Genomic DNA, 22,266 nt, shown 5'->3' on the forward strand with positions numbered 1-22,266 from the left:
ATTTGACATTGTATCATGCGTAGCGATGACATTATTCTTAGACAAATTTTGGACCCTCTACTGGGAAGTACTCAAAGAGAAAGAGTTTCTGTAGTGTAGTGGTTATCACGTTTGCTTAACACGCAAAAGGTCTCTGGTTCGAAACCAGACAGAAACAGACCTTGTAGGTTATGCTTTTCACAATGTGTAGTGAGACATCAAGTCTTCCTGTAATGTGAAGGATTATATGGCAATCAACTGTAATGCAGGTATTGTTAAAATCAAGTCTACTACTCCTTAATTGACACTTGAAGGTTCTATGGTGTAATGGTTAGCACTCTGGACTCTGACTCCAGCAATCTGAGTTCAAGTCTCAGTAGAACCTTTTGTCTTTTCTCCTAATTTCATCAATATATCTTTTCATTTCAGGGCAAGTTAATGGACTACAATGTGAAATTTGGCGCAAGTATACGTCTGCCCGATTTCTCACCAACATACTGGGGTCTCTGAGAGGATCTGTGGTATAACTATTTGACATTGTATCATGCGTAGCGATGACATTATTCTTAGACAAATTTTGGACCCTCTACTGGGAAGTACTCAAAGAGAAAGAGTTTCTGTATTGTAGTGGTTATCACGTTTGCTTAACACGCAAAAGGTCTCTGGTTCGAAACCAGACAGAAACAGACCTTGTAGGTTATGCTTTTCACAATGTGTAGTGAGACATCAAGTCTTCCTGTAATGTGAAGGATTATATGGCAATCAACTGTAATGCAGGTATTGTTAAAATCAAGTCTACTACTCCTTAAATGCTACTTGAAGGTTCTATGGTGTAATGGTTAGCACTCTGGACTCTGACTCCAGCAATCTGAGTTCAAGTCTCAGTAGAACCTTTTGTCTTTTCTCCTAATTTCATCAATATATCTTTTCATTTCAGGGCAAGTTAATGGACTACAATGTGAAATATGGCGCAAGTATACATCTGCCCGATTTCTCACCAACATACTGGGGTCTCTGAGAGGATCTGTGGTATAACTATTTGACATTGTATCATGCGTAGCGATGACATTATTCTTAGACAAATTTTGGACCCTCTACTGGGAAGTACTCAAAGAGAAAGAGTTTCTGTAGTGTAGTGGTTATCACGTTTGCTTAACACGCAAAAGGTCTCTGGTTCGAAACCAGACAGAAACAGACCTTGTAGGTTATGCTTTTCACAATGTGTAGTGAGACATCAAGTCTTCCTGTAATGTGAAGTATTATATGGCAATCAACTGTAATGCAGGTATTGTTAAAATCAAGTCTACTACTCCTTAAATGCCACTTGAAGGTTCTATGGTGTAATGGTTAGCACTCTGGACTCTGACTCCAGCAATCTGAGTTCAAGTCTCAGTAGAACCTTTTGTCTTTTCTCCTAATTTCATCAATATATCTTTTCATTTCAGGGCAAGTTAATGGACTACAATGTGAAATATGGCGCAAGTATACGTCTGCCCGATTTCTCACCAACATACTGGGGTCTCTGAGAGGATCTGTGGTATAACTATTTGACATTGTATCATGCGTAGCGATGACATTATTCTTAGACAAATTTTGGACCCTCTACTGGGAAGTACTCAAAGAGAAAGAGTTTCTGTAGTGTAGTGGTTATCACGTTTGCTTCACACGCAAAAGGTCTCTGGTTCGAAACCAGACAGAAACAGCTTTTGTGGGTTATGCTCTTCACAATGTGTAGTTACACATCAAGCCTTCCTGTTATGTGAATCATTATATCGCAACCGACTTTAATGAAGGGATCTTTGAAATCAAGTGTACCGCTCTTTCATTGACATGTGATGGTTCTATGGTGTAATGGTTAGCACTCTGGGCTTTGAATCCAGAGATCTGAGTTCAAGTCTCAGTAGAACCTTATGTCCTTAAATCTTCAATATATCTTTTCATTTCAAGGCAAGTTAATGGACTATAATGTGAAATTTAACACAAGTATAAGGCTGCCCGCTTTTTCACCAACATACTGTGCTCTCTGAGAGGATCTGTGGTATAACTATTTGACATTGTATCATGCCCATCGATGATATTAGGCAAGAACAAATTTTCATTCCAAGATTAGTCTATGGACAACATTGTGAAATTTGTCACAAGTATAAGTCTGCCCGTTTGTTCACCAACATACTGGAGTCTCTGAGAGGATCTGTGGTATAACTATTTGACATTGTTCCATGCACATCGATGACATTATTGTTTAACAGATTTTGAACTCTCTACCCGGAACTCTTCAGAGAGAAAGTGTTTCTGTAGTGTAGTGATTATCACGTTTGCTTAACACGCAAAAGGTCTCTGGTTCGAAACCAGACAGAAACAGACCTTGTAGGTTATGCTTTTCACAATGTGTAGTGAGACATCAAGTCTTCCTGTAATGTGAAGGATTATATGGTAATCAACTGTAATGCAGGTATCGTTAAAATCAAGTCTACTACTCCTTAATTGACACTTGAAGGTTCTATGGTGTAATGGTTAGCACTCTGGACTCTGACTCCAGCAATCTGAGTTCAAGTCTCAGTAGAACCTTTTGTCTTTTCTCCTAATTTCATCAATATATCTTTTCATTTCAGGGCAAGTTAATGGACTACAATGTGAAATTTGGCGCAAGTATACGTCTGCCCGATTTCTCACCAACATACTGGGGTCTCTGAGAGGATCTGTGGTATAACTATTTGACATTGTATCATGCGTAGCGATGACATTATTCTTAGACAAATTTTGGACCCTCTACTGGGAAGTACTCAAAGAGAAAGAGTTTCTGTAGTGTAGTGGTTATCACGTTTGCTTCACACGCAAAAGGTCTCTGGTTCGAAACCAGACAGAAACAGCTTTTGTGGGTTATGCTCTTCACAATGTGTAGTTACACATCAAGCCTTCCTGTTATGTGAATCATTATATCGCAACCGACTTTAATGAAGGGATCTTTGAAATCAAGTGTACCGCTCTTTCATTGACATGTGATGGTTCTATGGTGTAATGGTTAGCACTCTGGGCTTTGAATCCAGAGATCTGAGTTCAAGTCTCAGTAGAACCTTATGTCCTTAAATCTTCAATATATCTTTTCATTTCAAGGCAAGTTAATGGACTATAATGTGAAATTTAACACAAGTATAAGGCTGCCCGCTTTTTCACCAACATACTGTGCTCTCTGAGAGGATCTGTGGTATAACTATTTGACATTGTATCATGCCCATCGATGATATTAGGCAAGAACAAATTTTGATTCCAAGATTAGTCTATGGACAACATTGTGAAATTTGTCACAAGTATAAGTCTGCCCGTTTGTTCACCAACATACTGGAGTCTCTGAGAGGATCTGTGGTATAACTATTTGACATTGTTCCATGCACATCGATGACATTATTGTTTAACAGATTTTGAACCCTCTACCCGGAACTCTTCAGAGAGAAAGTGTTTCTGTAGTGTAGTGATTATCACGTTTGCTTAACACGCAAAAGGTCTCTGGTTCGAAACCAGACAGAAACAGACCTTGTAGGTTATGCTTTTCACAATGTGTAGTGAGACGTCAAGTCTTCCTGTAATGTGAAGGATTATATGGTAATCAACTGTAATGCAGGTATCGTTAAAATCAAGTCTACTACTCCTTAATTGACACTTGAAGGTTCTATGGTGTATTGGTTAGCACTCTGGACTCTGACTCCAGCAATCTGAGTTCAAGTCTCAGTAGAATCTTTTGTCTTTTCTCCTAATTTCATCAATATATCTTTTCATTTCAGGGCAAGTTAATGGACTACAATGTGAAATTTGGCGCAAGTATACGTCTGCCCGATTTCTCACCAACATACTGGGGTCTCTGAGAGGATCTGTGGTATAACTATTTGACATTGTATCATGCGTAGCGATGACATTATTCTTAGACAAATTTTGGACCCTCTACTGGGAAGTACTCAACGAGAAAGAGTTTCTGTAGTGTAGTGGTTATCACGTTTGCTTCACACGCAAAAGGTCTCTGGTTCGAAACCAGACAGAAACAGCTTTTGTGGGTTATGCTCTTCACAATGTGTAGTTACACATCAAGCCTTCCTGTTATGTGAATCATTATATCGCAACCGACTTTAATGAAGGGATCTTTGAAATCAAGTGTACCGCTCTTTCATTGACATGTGATGGTTCTATGGTGTAATGGTTAGCACTCTGGGCTTTGAATCCAGAGATCTGAGTTCAAGTCACAGTAGAACCTTATGTCCTTAAATCTTCAATATATCTTTTCATTTCAAGGCAAGTTAATGGACTATAATGTGAAATTTAACACAAGTATAAGGCTGCCCGCTTTTTCACCAACATACTGTGCTCTCTGAGAGGATCTGTGGTATAACTATTTGACATTGTATCATGCCCATCGATGATATTAGGCAAGAACAAATTTTGATTCCAAGATTAGTCTATGGACAACATTGTGAAATTTGTCACAAGTATAAGTCTGCCCGTTTGTTCACCAACATACTGGAGTCTCTGAGAGGATCTGTGGTATAACTATTTGACATTGTTCCATGCACATCGATGACATTATTGTTTAACAGATTTTGAACCCTCTACCCGGAACTCTTCAGAGAGAAAGTGTTTCTGTAGTGTAGTGATTATCACGTTTGCTTAACACGCAAAAGGTCTCTGGTTCGAAACCAGACAGAAACAGACCTTGTAGGTTATGCTTTTCACAATGTGTAGTGAGACGTCAAGTCTTCCTGTAATGTGAAGGATTATATGGTAATCAACTGTAATGCAGGTATCGTTAAAATCAAGTCTACTACTCCTTAATTGACACTTGAAGGTTCTATGGTGTATTGGTTAGCACTCTGGACTCTGACTCCAGCAATCTGAGTTCAAGTCTCAGTAGAATCTTTTGTCTTTTCTCCTAATTTCATCAATATATCTTTTCATTTCAGGGCAAGTTAATGGACTACAATGTGAAATTTGGCGCAAGTATACGTCTGCCCGATTTCTCACCAACATACTGGGGTCTCTGAGAGGATCTGTGGTATAACTATTTGACATTGTATCATGCGTAGCGATGACATTATTCTTAGACAAATTTTGGACCCTCTACTGGGAAGTACTCAACGAGAAAGAGTTTCTGTAGTGTAGTGGTTATCACGTTTGCTTCACACGCAAAAGGTCTCTGGTTCGAAACCAGACAGAAACAGCTTTTGTGGGTTATGCTCTTCACAATGTGTAGTTACACATCAAGCCTTCCTGTTATGTGAATCATTATATCGCAACCGACTTTAATGAAGGGATCTTTGAAATCAAGTGTACCGCTCTTTCATTGACATGTGATGGTTCTATGGTGTAATGGTTAGCACTCTGGGCTTTGAATCCAGAGATCTGAGTTCAAGTCTCAGTAGAACCTTATGTCCTTAAATCTTCAATATATCTTTTCATTTCAAGGCAAGTTAATGGACTATAATGTGAAATTTAACACAAGTATAAGGCTGCCCGCTTTTTCACCAACATACTGTGCTCTCTGAGAGGATCTGTGGTATAACTATTTGACATTGTATCATGCCCATCGATGATATTAGGCAAGAACAAATTTTGATTCCAAGATTAGTCTATGGACAACATTGTGAAATTTGTCACAAGTATAAGTCTGCCCGTTTGTTCACCAACATACTGGAGTCTCTGAGAGGATCTGTGGTATAACTATTTGACATTGTTCCATGCACATCGATGACATTATTGTTTAACAGATTTTGAACCCTCTACCCGGAACTCTTCAGAGAGAAAGTGTTTCTGTAGTGTAGTGATTATCACGTTTGCTTAACACGCAAAAGGTCTCTGGTTCGAAACCAGACAGAAACAGACCTTGTAGGTTATGCTTTTCACAATGTGTAGTGAGACGTCAAGTCTTCCTGTAATGTGAAGGATTATATGGTAATCAACTGTAATGCAGGTATCGTTAAAATCAAGTCTACTACTCCTTAATTGACACTTGAAGGTTCTATGGTGTATTGGTTAGCACTCTGGACTCTGACTCCAGCAATCTGAGTTCAAGTCTCAGTAGAATCTTTTGTCTTTTCTCCTAATTTCATCAATATATCTTTTCATTTCAGGGCAAGTTAATGGACTACAATGTGAAATTTGGCGCAAGTATACGTCTGCCCGATTTCTCACCAACATACTGGGGTCTCTGAGAGGATCTGTGGTATAACTATTTGACATTGTATCATGCGTAGCGATGACATTATTCTTAGACAAATTTTGGACCCTCTACTGGGAAGTACTCAACGAGAAAGAGTTTCTGTAGTGTAGTGGTTATCACGTTTGCTTCACACGCAAAAGGTCTCTGGTTCGAAACCAGACAGAAACAGCTTTTGTGGGTTATGCTCTTCACAATGTGTAGTTACACATCAAGCCTTCCTGTTATGTGAATCATTATATCGCAACCGACTTTAATGAAGGGATCTTTGAAATCAAGTGTACCGCTCTTTCATTGACGTGTGATGGTTCTATGGTGTAATGGTTAGCACTCTGGGCTTTGAATCCAGAGATCTGAGTTCAAGTCTCAGTAGAACCTTATGTCCTTAAATCTTCAATATATCTTTTCATTTCAAGGCAAGTTAATGGACTATAATGTGAAATTTAACACAAGTATAAGGCTGCCCGCTTTTTCACCAACATACTGTGCTCTCTGAGAGGATCTGTGGTATAACTATTTGACATTGTATCATGCCCATCGATGATATTAGGCAAGAACAAATTTTCATTCCAAGATTAGTCTATGGACAACATTGTGAAATTTGTCACAAGTATAAGTCTGCCCGTTTGTTCACCAACATACTGGAGTCTCTGAGAGGATCTGTGGTATAACTATTTGACATTGTTCCATGCACATCGATGACATTATTGTTTAACAGATTTTGAACCCTCTACCCGGAACTCTTCAGAGAGAAAGTGTTTCTGTAGTGTAGTGATTATCACGTTTGCTTAACACGCAAAAGGTCTCTGGTTCGAAACCAGACAGAAACAGACCTTGTAGGTTATGCTTTTCACAATGTGTAGTGAGACGTCAAGTCTTCCTGTAATGTGAAGGATTATATGGTAATCAACTGTAATGCAGGTATCGTTAAAATCAAGTCTACTACTCCTTAATTGACACTTGAAGGTTCTATGGTGTATTGGTTAGCACTCTGGACTCTGACTCCAGCAATCTGAGTTCAAGTCTCAGTAGAATCTTTTGTCTTTTCTCCTAATTTCATCAATATATCTTTTCATTTCAGGGCAAGTTAATGGACTACAATGTGAAATTTGGCGCAAGTATACGTCTGCCCGATTTCTCACCAACATACTGGGGTCTCTGAGAGGATCTGTGGTATAACTATTTGACATTGTATCATGCGTAGCGATGACATTATTCTTAGACAAATTTTGGACCCTCTACTGGGAAGTACTCAAAGAGAAAGAGTTTCTGTAGTGTAGTGGTTATCACGTTTGCTTAACACGCAAAAGGTCTCTGGTTCGAAACCAGACAGAAACAGACCTTGTAGGTTATGCTTTTCACAATGTGTAGTGAGACATCAAGTCTTCCTGTAATGTGAAGTATTATATGGCAATCAACTGTAATGCAGGTATCGTTAAAATCAAGTCTACTACTCCTTAAATGACACTTGAAGGTTCTATGGTGTAATGGTTAGCACTCTGGACTCTGACTCCAGCAATCTGAGTTCAAGTCTCAGTAGAACCTTTTGAATTTTCTCCTAATTTCATCAATATATCTTTTCATTTCAGGGCAAGTTAATGGACTACAATGTGAAATTTGGCGCAAGTATACGTCTGCCCGATTTCTCACCAACATACTGGGGTCTCTGAGAGGATCTGTGGTATAACTATTTGACATTGTATCATGCGTAGCGATGACATTATTCTTAGACAAATTTTGGACCCTCTACTGGGAAGTACTCAAAGAGAAAGAGTTTCAGTAGTGTAGTGGTTATCACGTTTGCTTAACACGCAAAAGGTCTCTGGTTCGAAACCAGACAGAAACAGACCTTGTAGGTTATGCTTTTCACAATGTGTAGTGAGACATCAAGTCTTCCTGTAATGTGAAGGATTATATGGCAATCAACTGTAATGCAGGTATTGTTAAAATCAAGTCTACTACTCCTTAAATGCCACTTGAAGGTTCTATGGTGTAATGGTTAGCACTCTGGACTCTGACTCCAGCAATCTGAGTTCAAGTCTCAGTAGAACCTTTTGTCTTTTCTCCTAATTTCATCAATATATCTTTTCATTTCAGGGCAAGTTAATGGACTACAATGTGAAATATGGCGCAAGTATACGTCTGCCCGATTTCTCACCAACATACTGGGGTCTCTGAGAGGATCTGTGGTATAACTATTTGACATTGTATCATGCGTAGCGATGACATTATTCTTAGACAAATTTTGGACCCTCTACTGGGAAGTACTCAAAGAGAAAGAGTTTCTGTAGTGTAGTGGTTATCACGTTTGCTTAACACGCAAAAGGTCTCTGGTTCGAAACCAGACAGAAACAGACCTTGTAGGTTATGCTTTTCACAATGTGTAGTGAGACATCAAGTCTTCCTGTAATGTGAAGGATTATATGGCAATCAACTGTAATGCAGGTATTGTTAAAATCAAGTCTACTACTCCTTAAATGCCACTTGAAGGTTCTATGGTGTAATGGTTAGCACTCTGGACTCTGACTCCAGCAATCTGAGTTCAAGTCTCAGTAGAACCTTTTGTCTTTTCTCCTAATTTCATCAATATATCTTTTCATTTCAGGGCAAGTTAATGGACTACAATGTGAAATATGGCGCAAGTATACGTCTGCCCGATTTCTCACCAACATACTGGGGTCTCTGAGAGGATCTGTGGTATAACTATTTGACATTGTATCATGCGTAGCGATGACATTATTCTTAGACAAATTTTGGACCCTCTACTGGGAAGTACTCAAAGAGAAAGAGTTTCTGTAGTGTAGTGGTTATCACGTTTGCTTAACACGCAAAAGGTCTCTGGTTCGAAACCAGACAGAAACAGACCTTGTAGGTTATGCTTTTCACAATGTGTAGTGAGACATCAAGTCTTCCTGTAATGTGAAGGATTATATGGCAATCAACTGTAATGCAGGTATCGTTAAAATCAAGTCTACTACTCCTTAATTGACACTTGAAGGTTCTATGGTGTATTGGTTAGCACTCTGGACTCTGACTCCAGCAATCTGAGTTCAAGTCTCAGTAGAATCTTTTGTCTTTTCTCCTAATTTCATCAATATATCTTTTCATTTCAGGGCAAGTTAATGGACTACAATGTGAAATTTGGCGCAAGTATACGTCTGCCCGATTTCTCACCAACATACTGGGGTCTCTGAGAGGATCTGTGGTATAACTATTTGACATTGTATCATGCGCAGCGATGACATTATTCTTAGACAAATTTTGGACCCTCTACTGGGAAGTACTCAAAGAGAAAGAGTTTCTGTAGTGTAGTGGTTATCACGTTTGCTTCACACGCAAAAGGTCTCTGGTTCGAAACCAGACAGAAACAGCTTTTGTGGGTTATGCTCTTCACAATGTGTAGTTACACATCAAGCCTTCCTGTTATGTGAATCATTATATCGCAACCGACTTTAATGAAGGGATCTTTGAAATCAAGTGTACCGCTCCTTCATTGACATGTGATGGTTCTATGGTGTAATGGTTAGCACTCTGGGCTTTGAATCCAGAGATCTGAGTTCAAGTCTCAGTAGAACCTTATGTCCTTAAATCTTCAATATATCTTTTCATTTCAAGGCAAGTTAATGGACTATAATGTGAAATTTAACACAAGTATAAGGCTGCCCGCTTTTTCACCAACATACTGTGCTCTCTGAGAGGATCTGTGGTATAACTATTTGACATTGTATCATGCCCATCGATGATATTAGGCAAGAACAAATTTTGATTCCAAGATTAGTCTATGGACAACATTGTGAAATTTGTCACAAGTATAAGTCTGCCCGTTTGTTCACCAACATACTGGAGTCTCTGAGAGGATCTGTGGTATAACTATTTGACATTGTATCATGCGTAGCGATGACATTATTCTTAGACAAATTTTGGACCCTCTACTGGGAAGTACTCAAAGAGAAAGAGTTTCTGTAGTGTAGTGGTTATCACGTTTGCTTAACACGCAAAAGGTCTCTGGTTCGAAACCAGACAGAAACAGACCTTGTAGGTTATGCTTTTCACAATGTGTAGTGAGACATCAAGTCTTCCTGTAATGTGAAGTATTATATGGCAATCAACTGTAATGCAGGTATCGTTAAAATCAAGTCTACTACTCCTTAAATGACACTTGAAGGTTCTATGGTGTAATGGTTAGCACTCTGGACTCTGACTCCAGCAATCTGAGTTCAAGTCTCAGTAGAACCTTTTGAATTTTCTCCTAATTTCATCAATATATCTTTTCATTTCAGGGCAAGTTAATGGACTACAATGTGAAATTTGGCGCAAGTATACGTCTGCCCGATTTCTCACCAACATACTGGGGTCTCTGAGAGGATCTGTGGTATAACTATTTGACATTGTATCATGCGTAGCGATGACATTATTCTTAGACAAATTTTGGACCCTCTACTGGGAAGTACTCAAAGAGAAAGAGTTTCAGTAGTGTAGTGGTTATCACGTTTGCTTAACACGCAAAAGGTCTCTGGTTCGAAACCAGACAGAAACAGACCTTGTAGGTTATGCTTTTCACAATGTGTAGTGAGACATCAAGTCTTCCTGTAATGTGAAGGATTATATGGCAATCAACTGTAATGCAGGTATTGTTAAAATCAAGTCTACTACTCCTTAAATGACACTTGAAGGTTCTATGGTGTAATGGTTAGCACTCTGGACTCTGACTCCAGCAATCTGAGTTCAAGTCTCAGTAGAACCTTTTGTCTTTTCTCCTAATTTCATCAATATATCTTTTCATTTCAGGGCAAGTTAATGGACTACAATGTGAAATATGGCGCAAGTATACGTCTGCCCGATTTCTCACCAACATACTGGGGTCTCTGAGAGGATCTGTGGTATAACTATTTGACATTGTATCATGCGTAGCGATGACATTATTCTTAGACAAATTTTGGACCCTCTACTGGGAAGTACTCAAAGAGAAAGAGTTTCTGTAGTGTAGTGGTTATCACGTTTGCTTAACACGCAAAAGGTCTCTGGTTCGAAACCAGACAGAAACAGACCTTGTAGGTTATGCTTTTCACAATGTGTAGTGAGACATCAAGTCTTCCTGTAATGTGAAGGATTATATGGCAATCAACTGTAATGCAGGTATTGTTAAAATCAAGTCTACTACTCCTTAAATGCCACTTGAAGGTTCTATGGTGTAATGGTTAGCACTCTGGACTCTGACTCCAGCAATCTGAGTTCAAGTCTCAGTAGAACCTTTTGTCTTTTCTCCTAATTTCATCAATATATCTTTTCATTTCAGGGCAAGTTAATGGACTACAATGTGAAATATGGCGCAAGTATACGTCTGCCCGATTTCTCACCAACATACTGGGGTCTCTGAGAGGATCTGTGGTATAACTATTTGACATTGTATCATGCGTAGCGATGACATTATTCTTAGACAAATTTTGGACCCTCTACTGGGAAGTACTCAAAGAGAAAGAGTTTCTGTAGTGTAGTGGTTATCACGTTTGCTTAACACGCAAAAGGTCTCTGGTTCGAAACCAGACAGAAACACACCTTGTAGGTTATGCTTTTCACAATGTGTAGTGAGACATCAAGTCTTCCTGTAATGTGAAGGATTATATGGTAATCAACTGTAATGCAGGTATCGTTAAAATCAAGTCTACTACTCCTTAATTGACACTTGAAGGTTCTATGGTGTATTGGTTAGCACTCTGGACTCTGACTCCAGCAATCTGAGTTCAAGTCTCAGTAGAATCTTTTGTCTTTTCTCCTAATTTCATCAATATATCTTTTCATTTCAGGGCAAGTTAATGGACTACAATGTGAAATTTGGCGCAAGTATACGTCTGCCCGATTTCTCACCAACATACTGGGGTCTCTGAGAGGATCTGTGGTATAACTATTTGACATTGTATCATGCGCAGCGATGACATTATTCTTAGACAAATTTTGGACCCTCTACTGGGAAGTACTCAAAGAGAAAGAGTTTCTGTAGTGTAGTGGTTATCACGTTTGCTTCACACGCAAAAGGTCTCTGGTTCGAAACCAGACAGAAACAGCTTTTGTGGGTTATGCTCTTCACAATGTGTAGTTACACATCAAGCCTTCCTGTTATGTGAATCATTATATCGCAACCGACTTTAATGAAGGGATCTTTGAAATCAAGTGTACCGCTCCTTCATTGACATGTGATGGTTCTATGGTGTAATGGTTAGCACTCTGGGCTTTGAATCCAGAGATCTGAGTTCAAGTCTCAGTAGAACCTTATGTCCTTAAATCTTCAATATATCTTTTCATTTCAAGGCAAGTTAATGGACTATAATGTGAAATTTAACACAAGTATAAGGCTGCCCGCTTTTTCACCAACATACTGTGCTCTCTGAGAGGATCTGTGGTATAACTATTTGACATTGTATCATGCCCATCGATGATATTAGGCAAGAACAAATTTTGATTCCAAGATTAGTCTATGGACAACATTGTGAAATTTGTCACAAGTATAAGTCTGCCCGTTTGTTCACCAACATACTGGAGTCTCTGAGAGGATCTGTGGTATAACTATTTGACATTGTATCATGCGTAGCGATGACATTATTCTTAGACAAATTTTGGACCCTCTACTGGGAAGTACTCAAAGAGAAAGAGTTTCTGTAGTGTAGTGGTTATCACGTTTGCTTAACACGCAAAAGGTCTCTGGTTCGAAACCAGACAGAAACAGCTTTTGTGGGTTATGCTCTTCACAATGTGTAGTTACACATCAAGCCTTCCTGTTATGTGAATCATTATATCGCAACCGACTTTAATGAAGGGATCTTTGAAATCAAGTGTACCGCTCTTTCATTGACATGTGATGGTTCTATGGTGTAATGGTTAGCACTCTGGGCTTTGAATCCAGAGATCTGAGTTCAAGTCTCAGTAGAACCTTAAATCTTCAATATATCTTTTCATTTCAAGGCAAGTTAATGGACTATAATGTGAAATTTAACACAAGTATAAGGCTGCCCGCTTTTTCACCAACATACTGTGCTCTCTGAGAGGATCTGTGGTATAACTATTTGACATTGTATCATGCCCATCGATGATATTAGGCAAGAACAAATTTTCATTCCAAGATTAGTCTATGGACAACATTGTGAAATTTGTCACAAGTATAAGTCTGCCCGTTTGTTCACCAACATACTGGAGTCTCTGAGAGGATCTGTGGTATAACTATTTGACATTGTTCCATGCACATCGATGACATTATTGTTTAACAGATTTTGAACCCTCTACCCGGAACTCTTCAGAGAGAAAGTGTTTCTGTAGTGTAGTGATTATCACGTTTGCTTAACACGCAAAAGGTCTCTGGTTCGAAACCAGACAGAAACAGACCTTGTAGGTTATGCTTTTCACAATGTGTAGTGAGACATCAAGTCTTCCTGTAATGTGAAGGATTATATGGCAATCAACTGTAATGCAGGTATTGTTAAAATCAAGTCTACTACTCCTTAAATGCCACTTGAAGGTTCTATGGTGTAATGGTTAGCACTCTGGACTCTGACTCCAGCAATCTGAGTTCAAGTCTCAGTAGAACCTTTTGTCTTTTCTCCTAATTTCATCAATATATCTTTTCATTTCAGGGCAAGTTAATGGACTACAATGTGAAATATGGCGCAAGTATACGTCTGCCCGATTTCTCACCAACATACTGGGGTCTCTGAGAGGATCTGTGGTATAACTATTTGACATTGTATCATGCGTAGCGATGACTTTATTCTTAGACAAATTTTGGACCCTCTACTGGGAAGTACTCAAAGAGAAAGAGTTTCTGTAGTGTAGTGGTTATCACGTTTGCTTCACACGCAAAAGGTCTCTGGTTCGAAACCAGACAGAAACAGCTTTTGTGGGTTATGCTCTTCACAATGTGTAGTTACACATCAAGCCTTCCTGTTATGTGAATCATTATATCGCAACCGACTTTAATGAAGGGATCTTTGAAATCAAGTGTACCGCTCTTTCATTGACAAGTGATGGTTCTATGGTGTAATGGTTAGCACTCTGGGCTTTGAATCCAGAGATCTGTGTTCAAGTCTCAGTAGAACCTTAAATCTTCAATATATCTTTTCATTTCAAGGCAAGTTAATGGACTATAATGTGAAATTTAACACAAGTATAAGGCTGCCCGCTTTTTCACCAACATACTGTGCTCTCTGAGAGGATCTGTGGTATAACTATTTGACATTGTATCATGCCCATCGATGATATTAGGCAAGAACAAATTTTGATTCCAAGATTAGTCTATGGACAACATTGTGAAATTTGTCACAAGTATAAGTCTGCCCGTTTGTTCACCAACATACTGGAGTCTCTGAGAGGATCTGTGGTATAACTATTTGACATTGTATCATGCGTAGCGATGACATTATTCTTAGACAAATTTTGGACCCTCTACTGGGAAGTACTCAAAGAGAAAGAGTTTCTGTAGTGTAGTGGTTATCACGTTTGCTTAACACGCAAAAGGTCTCTGGTTCGAAACCAGACAGAAACAGCTTTTGTGGGTTATGCTCTTCACAATGTGTAGTTACACATCAGGCCTTCCTGTTATGTGAATCATTATATCGCAACCGACTTTAATGAAGGGATCTTTGAAATCAAGTGTACCGCTCTTTCATTGACATGTGATGGTTCTATGGTGTAATGGTTAGCACTCTGGGCTTTGAATCCAGAGATCTGAGTTCAAGTCTCAGTAGAACCTTAAATCTTCAATATATCTTTTCATTTCAAGGCAAGTTAATGGACTATAATGTGAAATTTAACACAAGTATAAGGCTGCCCGCTTTTTCACCAACATACTGTGCTCTCTGAGAGGATCTGTGGTATAACTATTTGACATTGTATCATGCCCATCGATGATATTAGGCAAGAACAAATTTTCATTCCAAGATTAGTCTATGGACAACATTGTGAAATTTGTCACAAGTATAAGTCTGCCCGTTTGTTCACCAACATACTGGAGTCTCTGAGAGGATCTGTGGTATAACTATTTGACATTGTTCCATGCACATCGATGACATTATTGTTTAACAGATTTTGAACCCTCTACCCGGAACTCTTCAGAGAGAAAGTGTTTCTGTAGTGTAGTGATTATCACGTTTGCTTAACACGCAAAAGGTCTCTGGTTCGAAACCAGACAGAAACAGACCTTGTAGGTTATGCTTTTCACAATGTGTAGTGAGACATCAAGTCTTCCTGTAATGTGAAGGATTATATGGCAATCAACTGTAATGCAGGTATTGTTAAAATCAAGTCTACTACTCCTTAAATGCCACTTGAAGGTTCTATGGTGTAATGGTTAGCACTCTGGACTCTGACTCCAGCAATCTGAGTTCAAGTCTCAGTAGAACCTTTTGTCTTTTCTCCTAATTTCATCAATATATCTTTTCATTTCAGGGCAAGTTAATGGACTACAATGTGAAATATGGCGCAAGTATACGTCTGCCCGATTTCTCACCAACATACTGGGGTCTCTGAGAGGATCTGTGGTATAACTATTTGACATTGTATCATGCGTAGCGATGACTTTATTCTTAGACAAATTTTGGACCCTCTACTGGGAAGTACTCAAAGAGAAAGAGTTTCTGTAGTGTAGTGGTTATCACGTTTGCTTCACACGCAAAAGGTCTCTGGTTCGAAACCAGACAGAAACAGCTTTTGTGGGTTATGCTCTTCACAATGTGTAGTTACACATCAAGCCTTCCTGTTATGTGAATCATTATATCGCAACCGACTTTAATGAAGGGATCTTTGAAATCAAGTGTACCGCTCTTTCATTGACATGTGATGGTTCTATGGTGTAATGGTTAGCACTCTGGGCTTTGAATCCAGAGATCTGTGTTCAAGTCTCAGTAGAACCTTAAATCTTCAATATATCTTTTCATTTCAAGGCAAGTTAATGGACTATAATGTGAAATTTAACACAAGTATAAGGCTGCCCGCTTTTTCACCAACATACTGTGCTCTCTGAGAGGATCTGTGGTATAACTATTTGACATTGTATCATGCCCATCGATGATATTAGGCAAGAACAAATTTTGATTCCAAGATTAGTCTATGGACAACATTGTGAAATTTGTCACAAGTATAAGTCTGCCCGTTTGTTCACCAACATACTGGAGTCTCTGAGAGGATCTGTGGTATAACTATTTGACATTGTATCATGCGTAGCGATGACATTATTCTTAGACAAATTTTGGACCCTCTACTGGGAAGTACTCAAAGAGAAAGAGTTTCTGTAGTGTAGTGGTTATCACGTTTGCTTAACACGCAAAAGGTCTCTGGTTCGAAACCAGACAGAAACAGACCTTGTAGGTTATGCTTTTCACAATGTGTAGTGAGACATCAAGTCTTCCTGTAATGTGAAGGATTATATGGCAATCAACTGTAATGCAGGTATTGTTAAAATCAAGTCTACTACTCCTTAAATGCCACTTGAAGGTTCTATGGTGTAATGGTTAGCACTCTGGACTCTGACTCCAGCAATCTGAGTTCAAGTCTCAGTAGAACCTTTTGTCTTTTCTCCTAATTTCATCAATATATCTTTTCATTTCAGGGCAAGTTAATGGACTACAATGTGAAATATGGCGCAAGTATACGTCTGCCCGATTTCTCACCAACATACTGGGGTCTCTGAGAGGATCTGTGGTATAACTATTTGACATTGTATCATGCGTAGCGATGACATTATTCTTAGACAAATTTTGGACCCTCTACTGGGAAGTACTCAAAGAGAAAGAGTTTCTGTAGTGTAGTGGTTATCACGTTTGCTTCACACGCAAAAGGTCTCTGGTTCGAAACCAGACAGAAACAGCTTTTGTGGGTTATGCTCTTCACAATGTGTAGTTACACATCAAGCCTTCCTGTTATGTGAATCATTATATCGCAACCGACTTTAATGAAGGGATCTTTGAAATCAAGTGTACCGCTCTTTCATTGACATGTGATGGTTCTATGGTGTAATGGTTAGCACTCTGGTCTTTGAATCCAGAGATCTGAGTTCAAGTCTCAGTAGAACCTTAAATCTTCAATATATCTTTTCATTTCAAGGCAAGTTAATGGACTATAATGTGAAATTTAACACAAGTATAAGGCTGCCCGCTTTTTCACCAACATACTGTGCTCTCTGAGAGGATCTGTGGTATAACTATTTGACATTGTATCATGCCCATCGATGATATTAGGCAAGAACAAATTTTCATTCCAAGATTAGTCTATGGACAACATTGTGAAATTTGTCACAAGTATAAGTCTGCCCGTTTGTTCACCAACATACTGGAGTCTCTGAGAGGATCTGTGGTATAACTATTTGACATTGTTCCATGCACATCGATGACATTATTGTTTAACAGATTTTGAACCCTCTACCCGGAACTCTTCAGAGAGAAAGTGTTTCTGTAGTGTAGTGATTATCACGTTTGCTTAACACGCAAAAGGTCTCTGGTTCGAAACCAGACAGAAACAGACCTTGTAGGTTATGCTTTTCACAATGTGTAGTGAGACATCAAGTCTTCCTGTAATGTGAAGGATTATATGGCAATCAACTGTAATGCAGGTATTGTTAAAATCAAGTCTACTACTCCTTAAATGCCACTTGAAGGTTCTATGGTGTAATGGTTAGCACTCTGGACTCTGACTCCAGCAATCTGAGTTCAAGTCTCAGTAGAACCTTTTGTCTTTTCTCCTAATTTCATCAATATATCTTTTCATTTCAGGGCAAGTTAATGGACTACAATGTGAAATATGGCGCAAGTATACGTCTGCCCGATTTCTCACCAACATACTGGGGTCTCTGAGAGGATCTGTGGTATAACTATTTGACATTGTATCATGCGTAGCGATGACTTTATTCTTAGACAAATTTTGGACCCTCTACTGGGAAGTACTCAAAGAGAAAGAGTTTCTGTAGTGTAGTGGTTATCACGTTTGCTTCACACGCAAAAGGTCTCTGGTTCGAAACCAGACAGAAACAGCTTTTGTGGGTTATGCTCTTCACAATGTGTAGTTACACATCAAGCCTTCCTGTTATGTGAATCATTATATTGCAACCGACTTTAATGAAGGGATCTTTGAAATCAAGTGTACCGCTCTTTCATTGACATGTGATGGTTCTATGGTGTAATGGTTAGCACTCTGGGCTTTGAATCCAGAGATCTGTGTTCAAGTCTCAGTAGAACCTTAAATCTTCAATATATCTTTTCATTTCAAGGCAAGTTAATGGACTATAATGTGAAATTTAACACAAGTATAAGGCTGCCCGCTTTTTCACCAACATACTGTGCTCTCTGAGAGGATCTGTGGTATAACTATTTGACATTGTATCATGCCCATCGATGATATTAGGCAAGAACAAATTTTCATTCCAAGATTAGTCTATGGACAACATTGTGAAATTTGTCACAAGTATAAGTCTGCCCGTTTGTTCACCAACATACTGGAGTCTCTGAGAGGATCTGTGGTATAACTATTTGACATTGTTCCATGCACATCGATGACATTATTGTTTAACAGATTTTGAACCCTCTACCCGGAACTCTTCAGAGAGAAAGTGTTTCTGTAGTGTAGTGATTATCACGTTTGCTTAACACGCAAAAGGTCTCTGGTTCGAAACCAGACAGAAACAGACCTTGTAGGTTATGCTTTTCACAATGTGTAGTGAGACATCAAGTCTTCCTGTAATGTGAAGGATTATATGGTAATCAACTGTAATGCAGGTATCGTTAAAATCAAGTCTACTACTCCTTAATTGACACTTGAAGGTTCTATGGTGTAATGGTTAGCACTCTGGACTCTGACTCCAGCAATCTGAGTTCAAGTCTCAGTAGAACCTTTTGTCTTTTCTCCTAATTTCATCAATATATCTTTTCATTTCAGGGCAAGTTAATGGACTACAATGTGAAATTTGGCGCAAGTATACGTCTGCCCGATTTCTCACCAACATACTGGGGTCTCTGAGAGGATCTGTGGTATAACTATTTGACATTGTATCATGCGTAGCGATGACATTATTCTTAGACAAATTTTGGACCCTCTACTGGGAAGTACTCAAATAGAAAGAGTTTCTGTAGTGTAGTGGTTATCACGTTTGCTTAACACGCAAAAGGTCTCTGGTTCGAAACCAGACAGAAACAGACCTTGTAGATTATGCTTTTCACAATGTGTAGTGAGACATCAAGTCTTCCTGTAATGTGAAGGATTATATGGCAATCAACTGTAATGCAGGTATTGTTAAAATCAAGTCTACTACTCCTTAAATGCCGCTTGAAGGTTCTATGGTGTATTGGTTAGCACTCTGACTCCAGCAATCTGAGTTCAAGTCTCAGTAGAACCTTTTGTCTTTTCTCCTAATTTCATCAATATATCTTTTCATTTCAGGGCAAGTTAATGGACTACAATGTGAAATTTGGCGCAAGTATACGTCTGCCCGATTTCTCACCAACATACTGGGGTCTCTGAGAGGATCTGTGGTATAACTATTTGACATTGTATCATGCGTAGCGATGACATTATTCTTAGACAAATTTTGGACCCTCTACTGGGAAGTACTCAAAGAGAAAGAGTTTCTGTAGTGTAGTGGTTATCACGTTTGCTTAACACGCAAAAGGTCTCTGGTTCGAAACCAGACAGAAACAGACCTTGTAGGTTATGCTTTTCACAATGTGTAGTGAGACATCAAGTCTTCCTGTAATGTGAAGTATTATATGGCAATCAACTGTAATGCAGGTATCGTTAAAATCAAGTCTACTACTCCTTAAATGACACTTGAAGGTTCTATGGTGTAATGGTTAGCACTCTGGACTCTGACTCCAGCAATCTGAGTTCAAGTCTCAGTAGAACCTTTTGAATTTTCTCCTAATTTCATCAATATATCTTTTCATTTCAGGGCAAGTTAATGGACTACAATGTGAAATTTGGCGCAAGTATACGTCTGCCCGATTTCTCACCAACATACTGGGGTCTCTGAGAGGATCTGTGGTATAACTATTTGACATTGTATCATGCGTAGCGATGACATTATTCTTAGACAAATTTTGGACCCTCTACTGGGAAGTACTCAAAGAGAAAGAGTTTCTGTAGTGTAGTGGTTATCACGTTTGCTTAACACGCAAAAGGTCTCTGGTTCGAAACCAGACAGAAACAGACCTTGTAGGTTATGCTTTTCACAATGTGTAGTGAGACATCAAGTCTTCCTGTAATGTGAAGGATTATATGGCAATCAACTGTAATGCAGGTATTGTTAATATCAAGTCTACTACTCCTTAAATGCCACTTGAAGGTTCTATGGTGTAATGGTTAGCACTCTGGACTCTGACTCCAGCAATCTGAGTTCAAGTCTCAGTAGAACCTTTTGTCTTTTCTCCTAATTTCATCAATATATCTTTTCATTTCAGGGCAAGTTAATGGACTACAATGTGAAATATGGCGCAAGTATACGTCTGCCCGATTTCTCACCAACATACTGGGGTCTCTGAGAGGATCTGTGGTATAACTATTTGACATTGTATCATGCGTAGCGATGACTTTATTCTTAGACAAATTTTGGACCCTCTACTGGGAAGTACTCAAAGAGAAAGAGTTTCTGTAGTGTAGTGGTTATCACGTTTGCTTCACACGCAAAAGGTCTCTGGTTCGAAACCAGACAGAAACAGCTTTTGTGGGTTATGCTCTTCACAATGTGTAGTTACACATCAAGCCTTCCTGTTATGTGAATCATTATATTGCAACCGACTTTAATGAAGGGATCTTTGAAATCAAGTGTACCGCTCTTTCATTGACATGTGATGGTTCTATGGTGTAATGGTTAGCACTCTGGGCTTTGAATCCAGAGATCTGTGTTCAAGTCTCAGTAGAACCTTAAATCTTCAATATATCTTTTCATTTCAAGGCAAGTTAATGGACTATAATGTGAAATTTAACACAAGTATAAGGCTGCCCGCTTTTTCACCAACATACTGTGCTCTCTGAGAGGATCTGTGGTATAACTATTTGACATTGTATCATGCCCATCGATGATATTAGGCAAGAACAAATTTTCATTCCAAGATTAGTCTATGGACAACATTGTGAAATTTGTCACAAGTATAAGTCTGCCCGTTTGTTCACCAACATACTGGAGTCTCTGAGAGGATCTGTGGTATAACTATTTGACATTGTTCCATGCACATCGATGACATTATTGTTTAACAGATTTTGAACCCTCTACCCGGAACTCTTCAGAGAGAAAGTGTTTCTGTAGTGTAGTGATTATCACGTTTGCTTAACACGCAAAAGGTCTCTGGTTCGAAACCAGACAGAAACAGACCTTGTAGGTTATGCTTTTCACAATGTGTAGTGAGACATCAAGTCTTCCTGTAATGTGAAGGATTATATGGTAATCAACTGTAATGCAGGTATCGTTAAAATCAAGTCTACTACTCCTTAATTGACACTTGAAGGTTCTATGGTGTAATGGTTAGCACTCTGGACTCTGACTCCAGCAATCTGAGTTCAAGTCTCAGTAGAACCTTTTGTCTTTTCTCCTAATTTCATCAATATATCTTTTCATTTCAGGGCAAGTTAATGGACTACAATGTGAAATTTGGCGCAAGTATACGTCTGCCCGATTTCTCACCAACATACTGGGGTCTCTGAGAGGATCTGTGGTATAACTATTTGACATTGTATCATGCGTAGCGATGACATTATTCTTAGACAAATTTTGGACCCTCTACTGGGAAGTACTCAAATAGAAAGAGTTTCTGTAGTGTAGTGGTTATCACGTTTGCTTAACACGCAAAAGGTCTCTGGTTCGAAACCAGACAGAAACAGACCTTGTAGATTATGCTTTTCACAATGTGTAGTGAGACATCAAGTCTTCCTGTAATGTGAAGGATTATATGGCAATCAACTGTAATGCAGGTATTGTTAAAATCAAGTCTACTACTCCTTAAATGCCGCTTGAAGGTTCTATGGTGTATTGGTTAGCACTCTGACTCCAGCAATCTGAGTTCAAGTCTCAGTAGAACCTTTTGTCTTTTCTCCTAATTTCATCAATATATCTTTTCATTTCAGGG

General features: G+C 38.9%; 78 non-coding genes across 78 annotated transcripts; all 78 read left to right on the forward strand.

Moving 5' to 3' along the window:
* Positions 1-84: 84 nt before the first annotated feature.
* On the forward strand, positions 85-157 carry trnav-aac. Its single transcript has one exon. It is a non-coding gene; the product is annotated as a tRNA-Val (tRNA).
* Positions 158-292: 135 nt separating this feature from the next.
* On the forward strand, positions 293-364 carry trnaq-cug. Its single transcript has one exon. It is a non-coding gene; the product is annotated as a tRNA-Gln (tRNA).
* Positions 365-592: 228 nt separating this feature from the next.
* Positions 593-665, forward strand: trnav-aac. Its single transcript has one exon. It is a non-coding gene; the product is annotated as a tRNA-Val (tRNA).
* A 135-nt stretch (positions 666-800) lies between these two features.
* trnaq-cug lies at positions 801-872 on the forward strand. The gene has a single exon. It is a non-coding gene; the product is annotated as a tRNA-Gln (tRNA).
* A 228-nt stretch (positions 873-1,100) lies between these two features.
* Positions 1,101-1,173, forward strand: trnav-aac. Its single transcript has one exon. It is a non-coding gene; the product is annotated as a tRNA-Val (tRNA).
* A 135-nt stretch (positions 1,174-1,308) lies between these two features.
* trnaq-cug lies at positions 1,309-1,380 on the forward strand. The gene has a single exon. It is a non-coding gene; the product is annotated as a tRNA-Gln (tRNA).
* A 228-nt stretch (positions 1,381-1,608) lies between these two features.
* On the forward strand, positions 1,609-1,681 carry trnav-cac. Its single transcript has one exon. It is a non-coding gene; the product is annotated as a tRNA-Val (tRNA).
* A 135-nt stretch (positions 1,682-1,816) lies between these two features.
* On the forward strand, positions 1,817-1,888 carry trnaq-uug. Its single transcript has one exon. It is a non-coding gene; the product is annotated as a tRNA-Gln (tRNA).
* A 379-nt stretch (positions 1,889-2,267) lies between these two features.
* On the forward strand, positions 2,268-2,340 carry trnav-aac. The gene has a single exon. It is a non-coding gene; the product is annotated as a tRNA-Val (tRNA).
* A 135-nt stretch (positions 2,341-2,475) lies between these two features.
* Positions 2,476-2,547, forward strand: trnaq-cug. The gene has a single exon. It is a non-coding gene; the product is annotated as a tRNA-Gln (tRNA).
* Positions 2,548-2,775: 228 nt separating this feature from the next.
* On the forward strand, positions 2,776-2,848 carry trnav-cac. The gene has a single exon. It is a non-coding gene; the product is annotated as a tRNA-Val (tRNA).
* Positions 2,849-2,983: 135 nt separating this feature from the next.
* Positions 2,984-3,055, forward strand: trnaq-uug. The gene has a single exon. It is a non-coding gene; the product is annotated as a tRNA-Gln (tRNA).
* Positions 3,056-3,434: 379 nt separating this feature from the next.
* On the forward strand, positions 3,435-3,507 carry trnav-aac. The gene has a single exon. It is a non-coding gene; the product is annotated as a tRNA-Val (tRNA).
* Positions 3,508-3,642: 135 nt separating this feature from the next.
* Positions 3,643-3,714, forward strand: trnaq-cug. Its single transcript has one exon. It is a non-coding gene; the product is annotated as a tRNA-Gln (tRNA).
* A 228-nt stretch (positions 3,715-3,942) lies between these two features.
* trnav-cac lies at positions 3,943-4,015 on the forward strand. The gene has a single exon. It is a non-coding gene; the product is annotated as a tRNA-Val (tRNA).
* A 135-nt stretch (positions 4,016-4,150) lies between these two features.
* trnaq-uug lies at positions 4,151-4,222 on the forward strand. The gene has a single exon. It is a non-coding gene; the product is annotated as a tRNA-Gln (tRNA).
* Positions 4,223-4,601: 379 nt separating this feature from the next.
* trnav-aac lies at positions 4,602-4,674 on the forward strand. Its single transcript has one exon. It is a non-coding gene; the product is annotated as a tRNA-Val (tRNA).
* A 135-nt stretch (positions 4,675-4,809) lies between these two features.
* trnaq-cug lies at positions 4,810-4,881 on the forward strand. The gene has a single exon. It is a non-coding gene; the product is annotated as a tRNA-Gln (tRNA).
* A 228-nt stretch (positions 4,882-5,109) lies between these two features.
* Positions 5,110-5,182, forward strand: trnav-cac. The gene has a single exon. It is a non-coding gene; the product is annotated as a tRNA-Val (tRNA).
* A 135-nt stretch (positions 5,183-5,317) lies between these two features.
* On the forward strand, positions 5,318-5,389 carry trnaq-uug. Its single transcript has one exon. It is a non-coding gene; the product is annotated as a tRNA-Gln (tRNA).
* A 379-nt stretch (positions 5,390-5,768) lies between these two features.
* Positions 5,769-5,841, forward strand: trnav-aac. Its single transcript has one exon. It is a non-coding gene; the product is annotated as a tRNA-Val (tRNA).
* Positions 5,842-5,976: 135 nt separating this feature from the next.
* Positions 5,977-6,048, forward strand: trnaq-cug. The gene has a single exon. It is a non-coding gene; the product is annotated as a tRNA-Gln (tRNA).
* Positions 6,049-6,276: 228 nt separating this feature from the next.
* Positions 6,277-6,349, forward strand: trnav-cac. Its single transcript has one exon. It is a non-coding gene; the product is annotated as a tRNA-Val (tRNA).
* A 135-nt stretch (positions 6,350-6,484) lies between these two features.
* trnaq-uug lies at positions 6,485-6,556 on the forward strand. Its single transcript has one exon. It is a non-coding gene; the product is annotated as a tRNA-Gln (tRNA).
* A 379-nt stretch (positions 6,557-6,935) lies between these two features.
* trnav-aac lies at positions 6,936-7,008 on the forward strand. The gene has a single exon. It is a non-coding gene; the product is annotated as a tRNA-Val (tRNA).
* A 135-nt stretch (positions 7,009-7,143) lies between these two features.
* Positions 7,144-7,215, forward strand: trnaq-cug. The gene has a single exon. It is a non-coding gene; the product is annotated as a tRNA-Gln (tRNA).
* Positions 7,216-7,443: 228 nt separating this feature from the next.
* Positions 7,444-7,516, forward strand: trnav-aac. Its single transcript has one exon. It is a non-coding gene; the product is annotated as a tRNA-Val (tRNA).
* Positions 7,517-7,651: 135 nt separating this feature from the next.
* Positions 7,652-7,723, forward strand: trnaq-cug. The gene has a single exon. It is a non-coding gene; the product is annotated as a tRNA-Gln (tRNA).
* A 228-nt stretch (positions 7,724-7,951) lies between these two features.
* trnav-aac lies at positions 7,952-8,024 on the forward strand. The gene has a single exon. It is a non-coding gene; the product is annotated as a tRNA-Val (tRNA).
* Positions 8,025-8,159: 135 nt separating this feature from the next.
* trnaq-cug lies at positions 8,160-8,231 on the forward strand. The gene has a single exon. It is a non-coding gene; the product is annotated as a tRNA-Gln (tRNA).
* Positions 8,232-8,459: 228 nt separating this feature from the next.
* On the forward strand, positions 8,460-8,532 carry trnav-aac. The gene has a single exon. It is a non-coding gene; the product is annotated as a tRNA-Val (tRNA).
* Positions 8,533-8,667: 135 nt separating this feature from the next.
* trnaq-cug lies at positions 8,668-8,739 on the forward strand. The gene has a single exon. It is a non-coding gene; the product is annotated as a tRNA-Gln (tRNA).
* Positions 8,740-8,967: 228 nt separating this feature from the next.
* On the forward strand, positions 8,968-9,040 carry trnav-aac. The gene has a single exon. It is a non-coding gene; the product is annotated as a tRNA-Val (tRNA).
* A 135-nt stretch (positions 9,041-9,175) lies between these two features.
* Positions 9,176-9,247, forward strand: trnaq-cug. The gene has a single exon. It is a non-coding gene; the product is annotated as a tRNA-Gln (tRNA).
* A 228-nt stretch (positions 9,248-9,475) lies between these two features.
* Positions 9,476-9,548, forward strand: trnav-cac. Its single transcript has one exon. It is a non-coding gene; the product is annotated as a tRNA-Val (tRNA).
* A 135-nt stretch (positions 9,549-9,683) lies between these two features.
* trnaq-uug lies at positions 9,684-9,755 on the forward strand. The gene has a single exon. It is a non-coding gene; the product is annotated as a tRNA-Gln (tRNA).
* A 379-nt stretch (positions 9,756-10,134) lies between these two features.
* Positions 10,135-10,207, forward strand: trnav-aac. Its single transcript has one exon. It is a non-coding gene; the product is annotated as a tRNA-Val (tRNA).
* A 135-nt stretch (positions 10,208-10,342) lies between these two features.
* trnaq-cug lies at positions 10,343-10,414 on the forward strand. The gene has a single exon. It is a non-coding gene; the product is annotated as a tRNA-Gln (tRNA).
* Positions 10,415-10,642: 228 nt separating this feature from the next.
* On the forward strand, positions 10,643-10,715 carry trnav-aac. Its single transcript has one exon. It is a non-coding gene; the product is annotated as a tRNA-Val (tRNA).
* A 135-nt stretch (positions 10,716-10,850) lies between these two features.
* trnaq-cug lies at positions 10,851-10,922 on the forward strand. The gene has a single exon. It is a non-coding gene; the product is annotated as a tRNA-Gln (tRNA).
* A 228-nt stretch (positions 10,923-11,150) lies between these two features.
* On the forward strand, positions 11,151-11,223 carry trnav-aac. The gene has a single exon. It is a non-coding gene; the product is annotated as a tRNA-Val (tRNA).
* A 135-nt stretch (positions 11,224-11,358) lies between these two features.
* Positions 11,359-11,430, forward strand: trnaq-cug. The gene has a single exon. It is a non-coding gene; the product is annotated as a tRNA-Gln (tRNA).
* A 228-nt stretch (positions 11,431-11,658) lies between these two features.
* trnav-aac lies at positions 11,659-11,731 on the forward strand. Its single transcript has one exon. It is a non-coding gene; the product is annotated as a tRNA-Val (tRNA).
* A 135-nt stretch (positions 11,732-11,866) lies between these two features.
* On the forward strand, positions 11,867-11,938 carry trnaq-cug. The gene has a single exon. It is a non-coding gene; the product is annotated as a tRNA-Gln (tRNA).
* A 228-nt stretch (positions 11,939-12,166) lies between these two features.
* On the forward strand, positions 12,167-12,239 carry trnav-cac. Its single transcript has one exon. It is a non-coding gene; the product is annotated as a tRNA-Val (tRNA).
* A 135-nt stretch (positions 12,240-12,374) lies between these two features.
* Positions 12,375-12,446, forward strand: trnaq-uug. The gene has a single exon. It is a non-coding gene; the product is annotated as a tRNA-Gln (tRNA).
* A 379-nt stretch (positions 12,447-12,825) lies between these two features.
* Positions 12,826-12,898, forward strand: trnav-aac. Its single transcript has one exon. It is a non-coding gene; the product is annotated as a tRNA-Val (tRNA).
* Positions 12,899-13,033: 135 nt separating this feature from the next.
* Positions 13,034-13,105, forward strand: trnaq-uug. Its single transcript has one exon. It is a non-coding gene; the product is annotated as a tRNA-Gln (tRNA).
* Positions 13,106-13,476: 371 nt separating this feature from the next.
* Positions 13,477-13,549, forward strand: trnav-aac. The gene has a single exon. It is a non-coding gene; the product is annotated as a tRNA-Val (tRNA).
* A 135-nt stretch (positions 13,550-13,684) lies between these two features.
* trnaq-cug lies at positions 13,685-13,756 on the forward strand. The gene has a single exon. It is a non-coding gene; the product is annotated as a tRNA-Gln (tRNA).
* A 228-nt stretch (positions 13,757-13,984) lies between these two features.
* Positions 13,985-14,057, forward strand: trnav-cac. Its single transcript has one exon. It is a non-coding gene; the product is annotated as a tRNA-Val (tRNA).
* A 135-nt stretch (positions 14,058-14,192) lies between these two features.
* trnaq-uug lies at positions 14,193-14,264 on the forward strand. Its single transcript has one exon. It is a non-coding gene; the product is annotated as a tRNA-Gln (tRNA).
* A 371-nt stretch (positions 14,265-14,635) lies between these two features.
* On the forward strand, positions 14,636-14,708 carry trnav-aac. The gene has a single exon. It is a non-coding gene; the product is annotated as a tRNA-Val (tRNA).
* A 135-nt stretch (positions 14,709-14,843) lies between these two features.
* trnaq-uug lies at positions 14,844-14,915 on the forward strand. Its single transcript has one exon. It is a non-coding gene; the product is annotated as a tRNA-Gln (tRNA).
* Positions 14,916-15,286: 371 nt separating this feature from the next.
* trnav-aac lies at positions 15,287-15,359 on the forward strand. The gene has a single exon. It is a non-coding gene; the product is annotated as a tRNA-Val (tRNA).
* A 135-nt stretch (positions 15,360-15,494) lies between these two features.
* trnaq-cug lies at positions 15,495-15,566 on the forward strand. The gene has a single exon. It is a non-coding gene; the product is annotated as a tRNA-Gln (tRNA).
* A 228-nt stretch (positions 15,567-15,794) lies between these two features.
* Positions 15,795-15,867, forward strand: trnav-cac. The gene has a single exon. It is a non-coding gene; the product is annotated as a tRNA-Val (tRNA).
* Positions 15,868-16,002: 135 nt separating this feature from the next.
* trnaq-uug lies at positions 16,003-16,074 on the forward strand. Its single transcript has one exon. It is a non-coding gene; the product is annotated as a tRNA-Gln (tRNA).
* Positions 16,075-16,445: 371 nt separating this feature from the next.
* Positions 16,446-16,518, forward strand: trnav-aac. The gene has a single exon. It is a non-coding gene; the product is annotated as a tRNA-Val (tRNA).
* Positions 16,519-16,653: 135 nt separating this feature from the next.
* Positions 16,654-16,725, forward strand: trnaq-cug. Its single transcript has one exon. It is a non-coding gene; the product is annotated as a tRNA-Gln (tRNA).
* Positions 16,726-16,953: 228 nt separating this feature from the next.
* On the forward strand, positions 16,954-17,026 carry trnav-cac. The gene has a single exon. It is a non-coding gene; the product is annotated as a tRNA-Val (tRNA).
* Positions 17,027-17,161: 135 nt separating this feature from the next.
* trnaq-uug lies at positions 17,162-17,233 on the forward strand. Its single transcript has one exon. It is a non-coding gene; the product is annotated as a tRNA-Gln (tRNA).
* A 371-nt stretch (positions 17,234-17,604) lies between these two features.
* Positions 17,605-17,677, forward strand: trnav-aac. The gene has a single exon. It is a non-coding gene; the product is annotated as a tRNA-Val (tRNA).
* A 135-nt stretch (positions 17,678-17,812) lies between these two features.
* trnaq-cug lies at positions 17,813-17,884 on the forward strand. Its single transcript has one exon. It is a non-coding gene; the product is annotated as a tRNA-Gln (tRNA).
* Positions 17,885-18,112: 228 nt separating this feature from the next.
* trnav-cac lies at positions 18,113-18,185 on the forward strand. Its single transcript has one exon. It is a non-coding gene; the product is annotated as a tRNA-Val (tRNA).
* Positions 18,186-18,320: 135 nt separating this feature from the next.
* Positions 18,321-18,392, forward strand: trnaq-uug. The gene has a single exon. It is a non-coding gene; the product is annotated as a tRNA-Gln (tRNA).
* Positions 18,393-18,763: 371 nt separating this feature from the next.
* Positions 18,764-18,836, forward strand: trnav-aac. Its single transcript has one exon. It is a non-coding gene; the product is annotated as a tRNA-Val (tRNA).
* Positions 18,837-18,971: 135 nt separating this feature from the next.
* trnaq-cug lies at positions 18,972-19,043 on the forward strand. Its single transcript has one exon. It is a non-coding gene; the product is annotated as a tRNA-Gln (tRNA).
* Positions 19,044-19,271: 228 nt separating this feature from the next.
* On the forward strand, positions 19,272-19,344 carry trnav-aac. Its single transcript has one exon. It is a non-coding gene; the product is annotated as a tRNA-Val (tRNA).
* Positions 19,345-19,772: 428 nt separating this feature from the next.
* On the forward strand, positions 19,773-19,845 carry trnav-aac. The gene has a single exon. It is a non-coding gene; the product is annotated as a tRNA-Val (tRNA).
* Positions 19,846-19,980: 135 nt separating this feature from the next.
* On the forward strand, positions 19,981-20,052 carry trnaq-cug. Its single transcript has one exon. It is a non-coding gene; the product is annotated as a tRNA-Gln (tRNA).
* Positions 20,053-20,280: 228 nt separating this feature from the next.
* On the forward strand, positions 20,281-20,353 carry trnav-aac. The gene has a single exon. It is a non-coding gene; the product is annotated as a tRNA-Val (tRNA).
* Positions 20,354-20,488: 135 nt separating this feature from the next.
* On the forward strand, positions 20,489-20,560 carry trnaq-cug. Its single transcript has one exon. It is a non-coding gene; the product is annotated as a tRNA-Gln (tRNA).
* A 228-nt stretch (positions 20,561-20,788) lies between these two features.
* On the forward strand, positions 20,789-20,861 carry trnav-cac. Its single transcript has one exon. It is a non-coding gene; the product is annotated as a tRNA-Val (tRNA).
* Positions 20,862-20,996: 135 nt separating this feature from the next.
* trnaq-uug lies at positions 20,997-21,068 on the forward strand. The gene has a single exon. It is a non-coding gene; the product is annotated as a tRNA-Gln (tRNA).
* A 371-nt stretch (positions 21,069-21,439) lies between these two features.
* Positions 21,440-21,512, forward strand: trnav-aac. The gene has a single exon. It is a non-coding gene; the product is annotated as a tRNA-Val (tRNA).
* A 135-nt stretch (positions 21,513-21,647) lies between these two features.
* Positions 21,648-21,719, forward strand: trnaq-cug. The gene has a single exon. It is a non-coding gene; the product is annotated as a tRNA-Gln (tRNA).
* A 228-nt stretch (positions 21,720-21,947) lies between these two features.
* On the forward strand, positions 21,948-22,020 carry trnav-aac. The gene has a single exon. It is a non-coding gene; the product is annotated as a tRNA-Val (tRNA).
* Positions 22,021-22,266: the final 246 nt, after the last annotated feature.

The sequence above is a fragment of the Xiphophorus maculatus genome, chromosome 20, assembly GCF_002775205.1.
Source record: "Xiphophorus maculatus strain JP 163 A chromosome 20, X_maculatus-5.0-male, whole genome shotgun sequence".
Taxonomy (NCBI): Eukaryota; Metazoa; Chordata; class Actinopteri; order Cyprinodontiformes; family Poeciliidae; genus Xiphophorus; species Xiphophorus maculatus.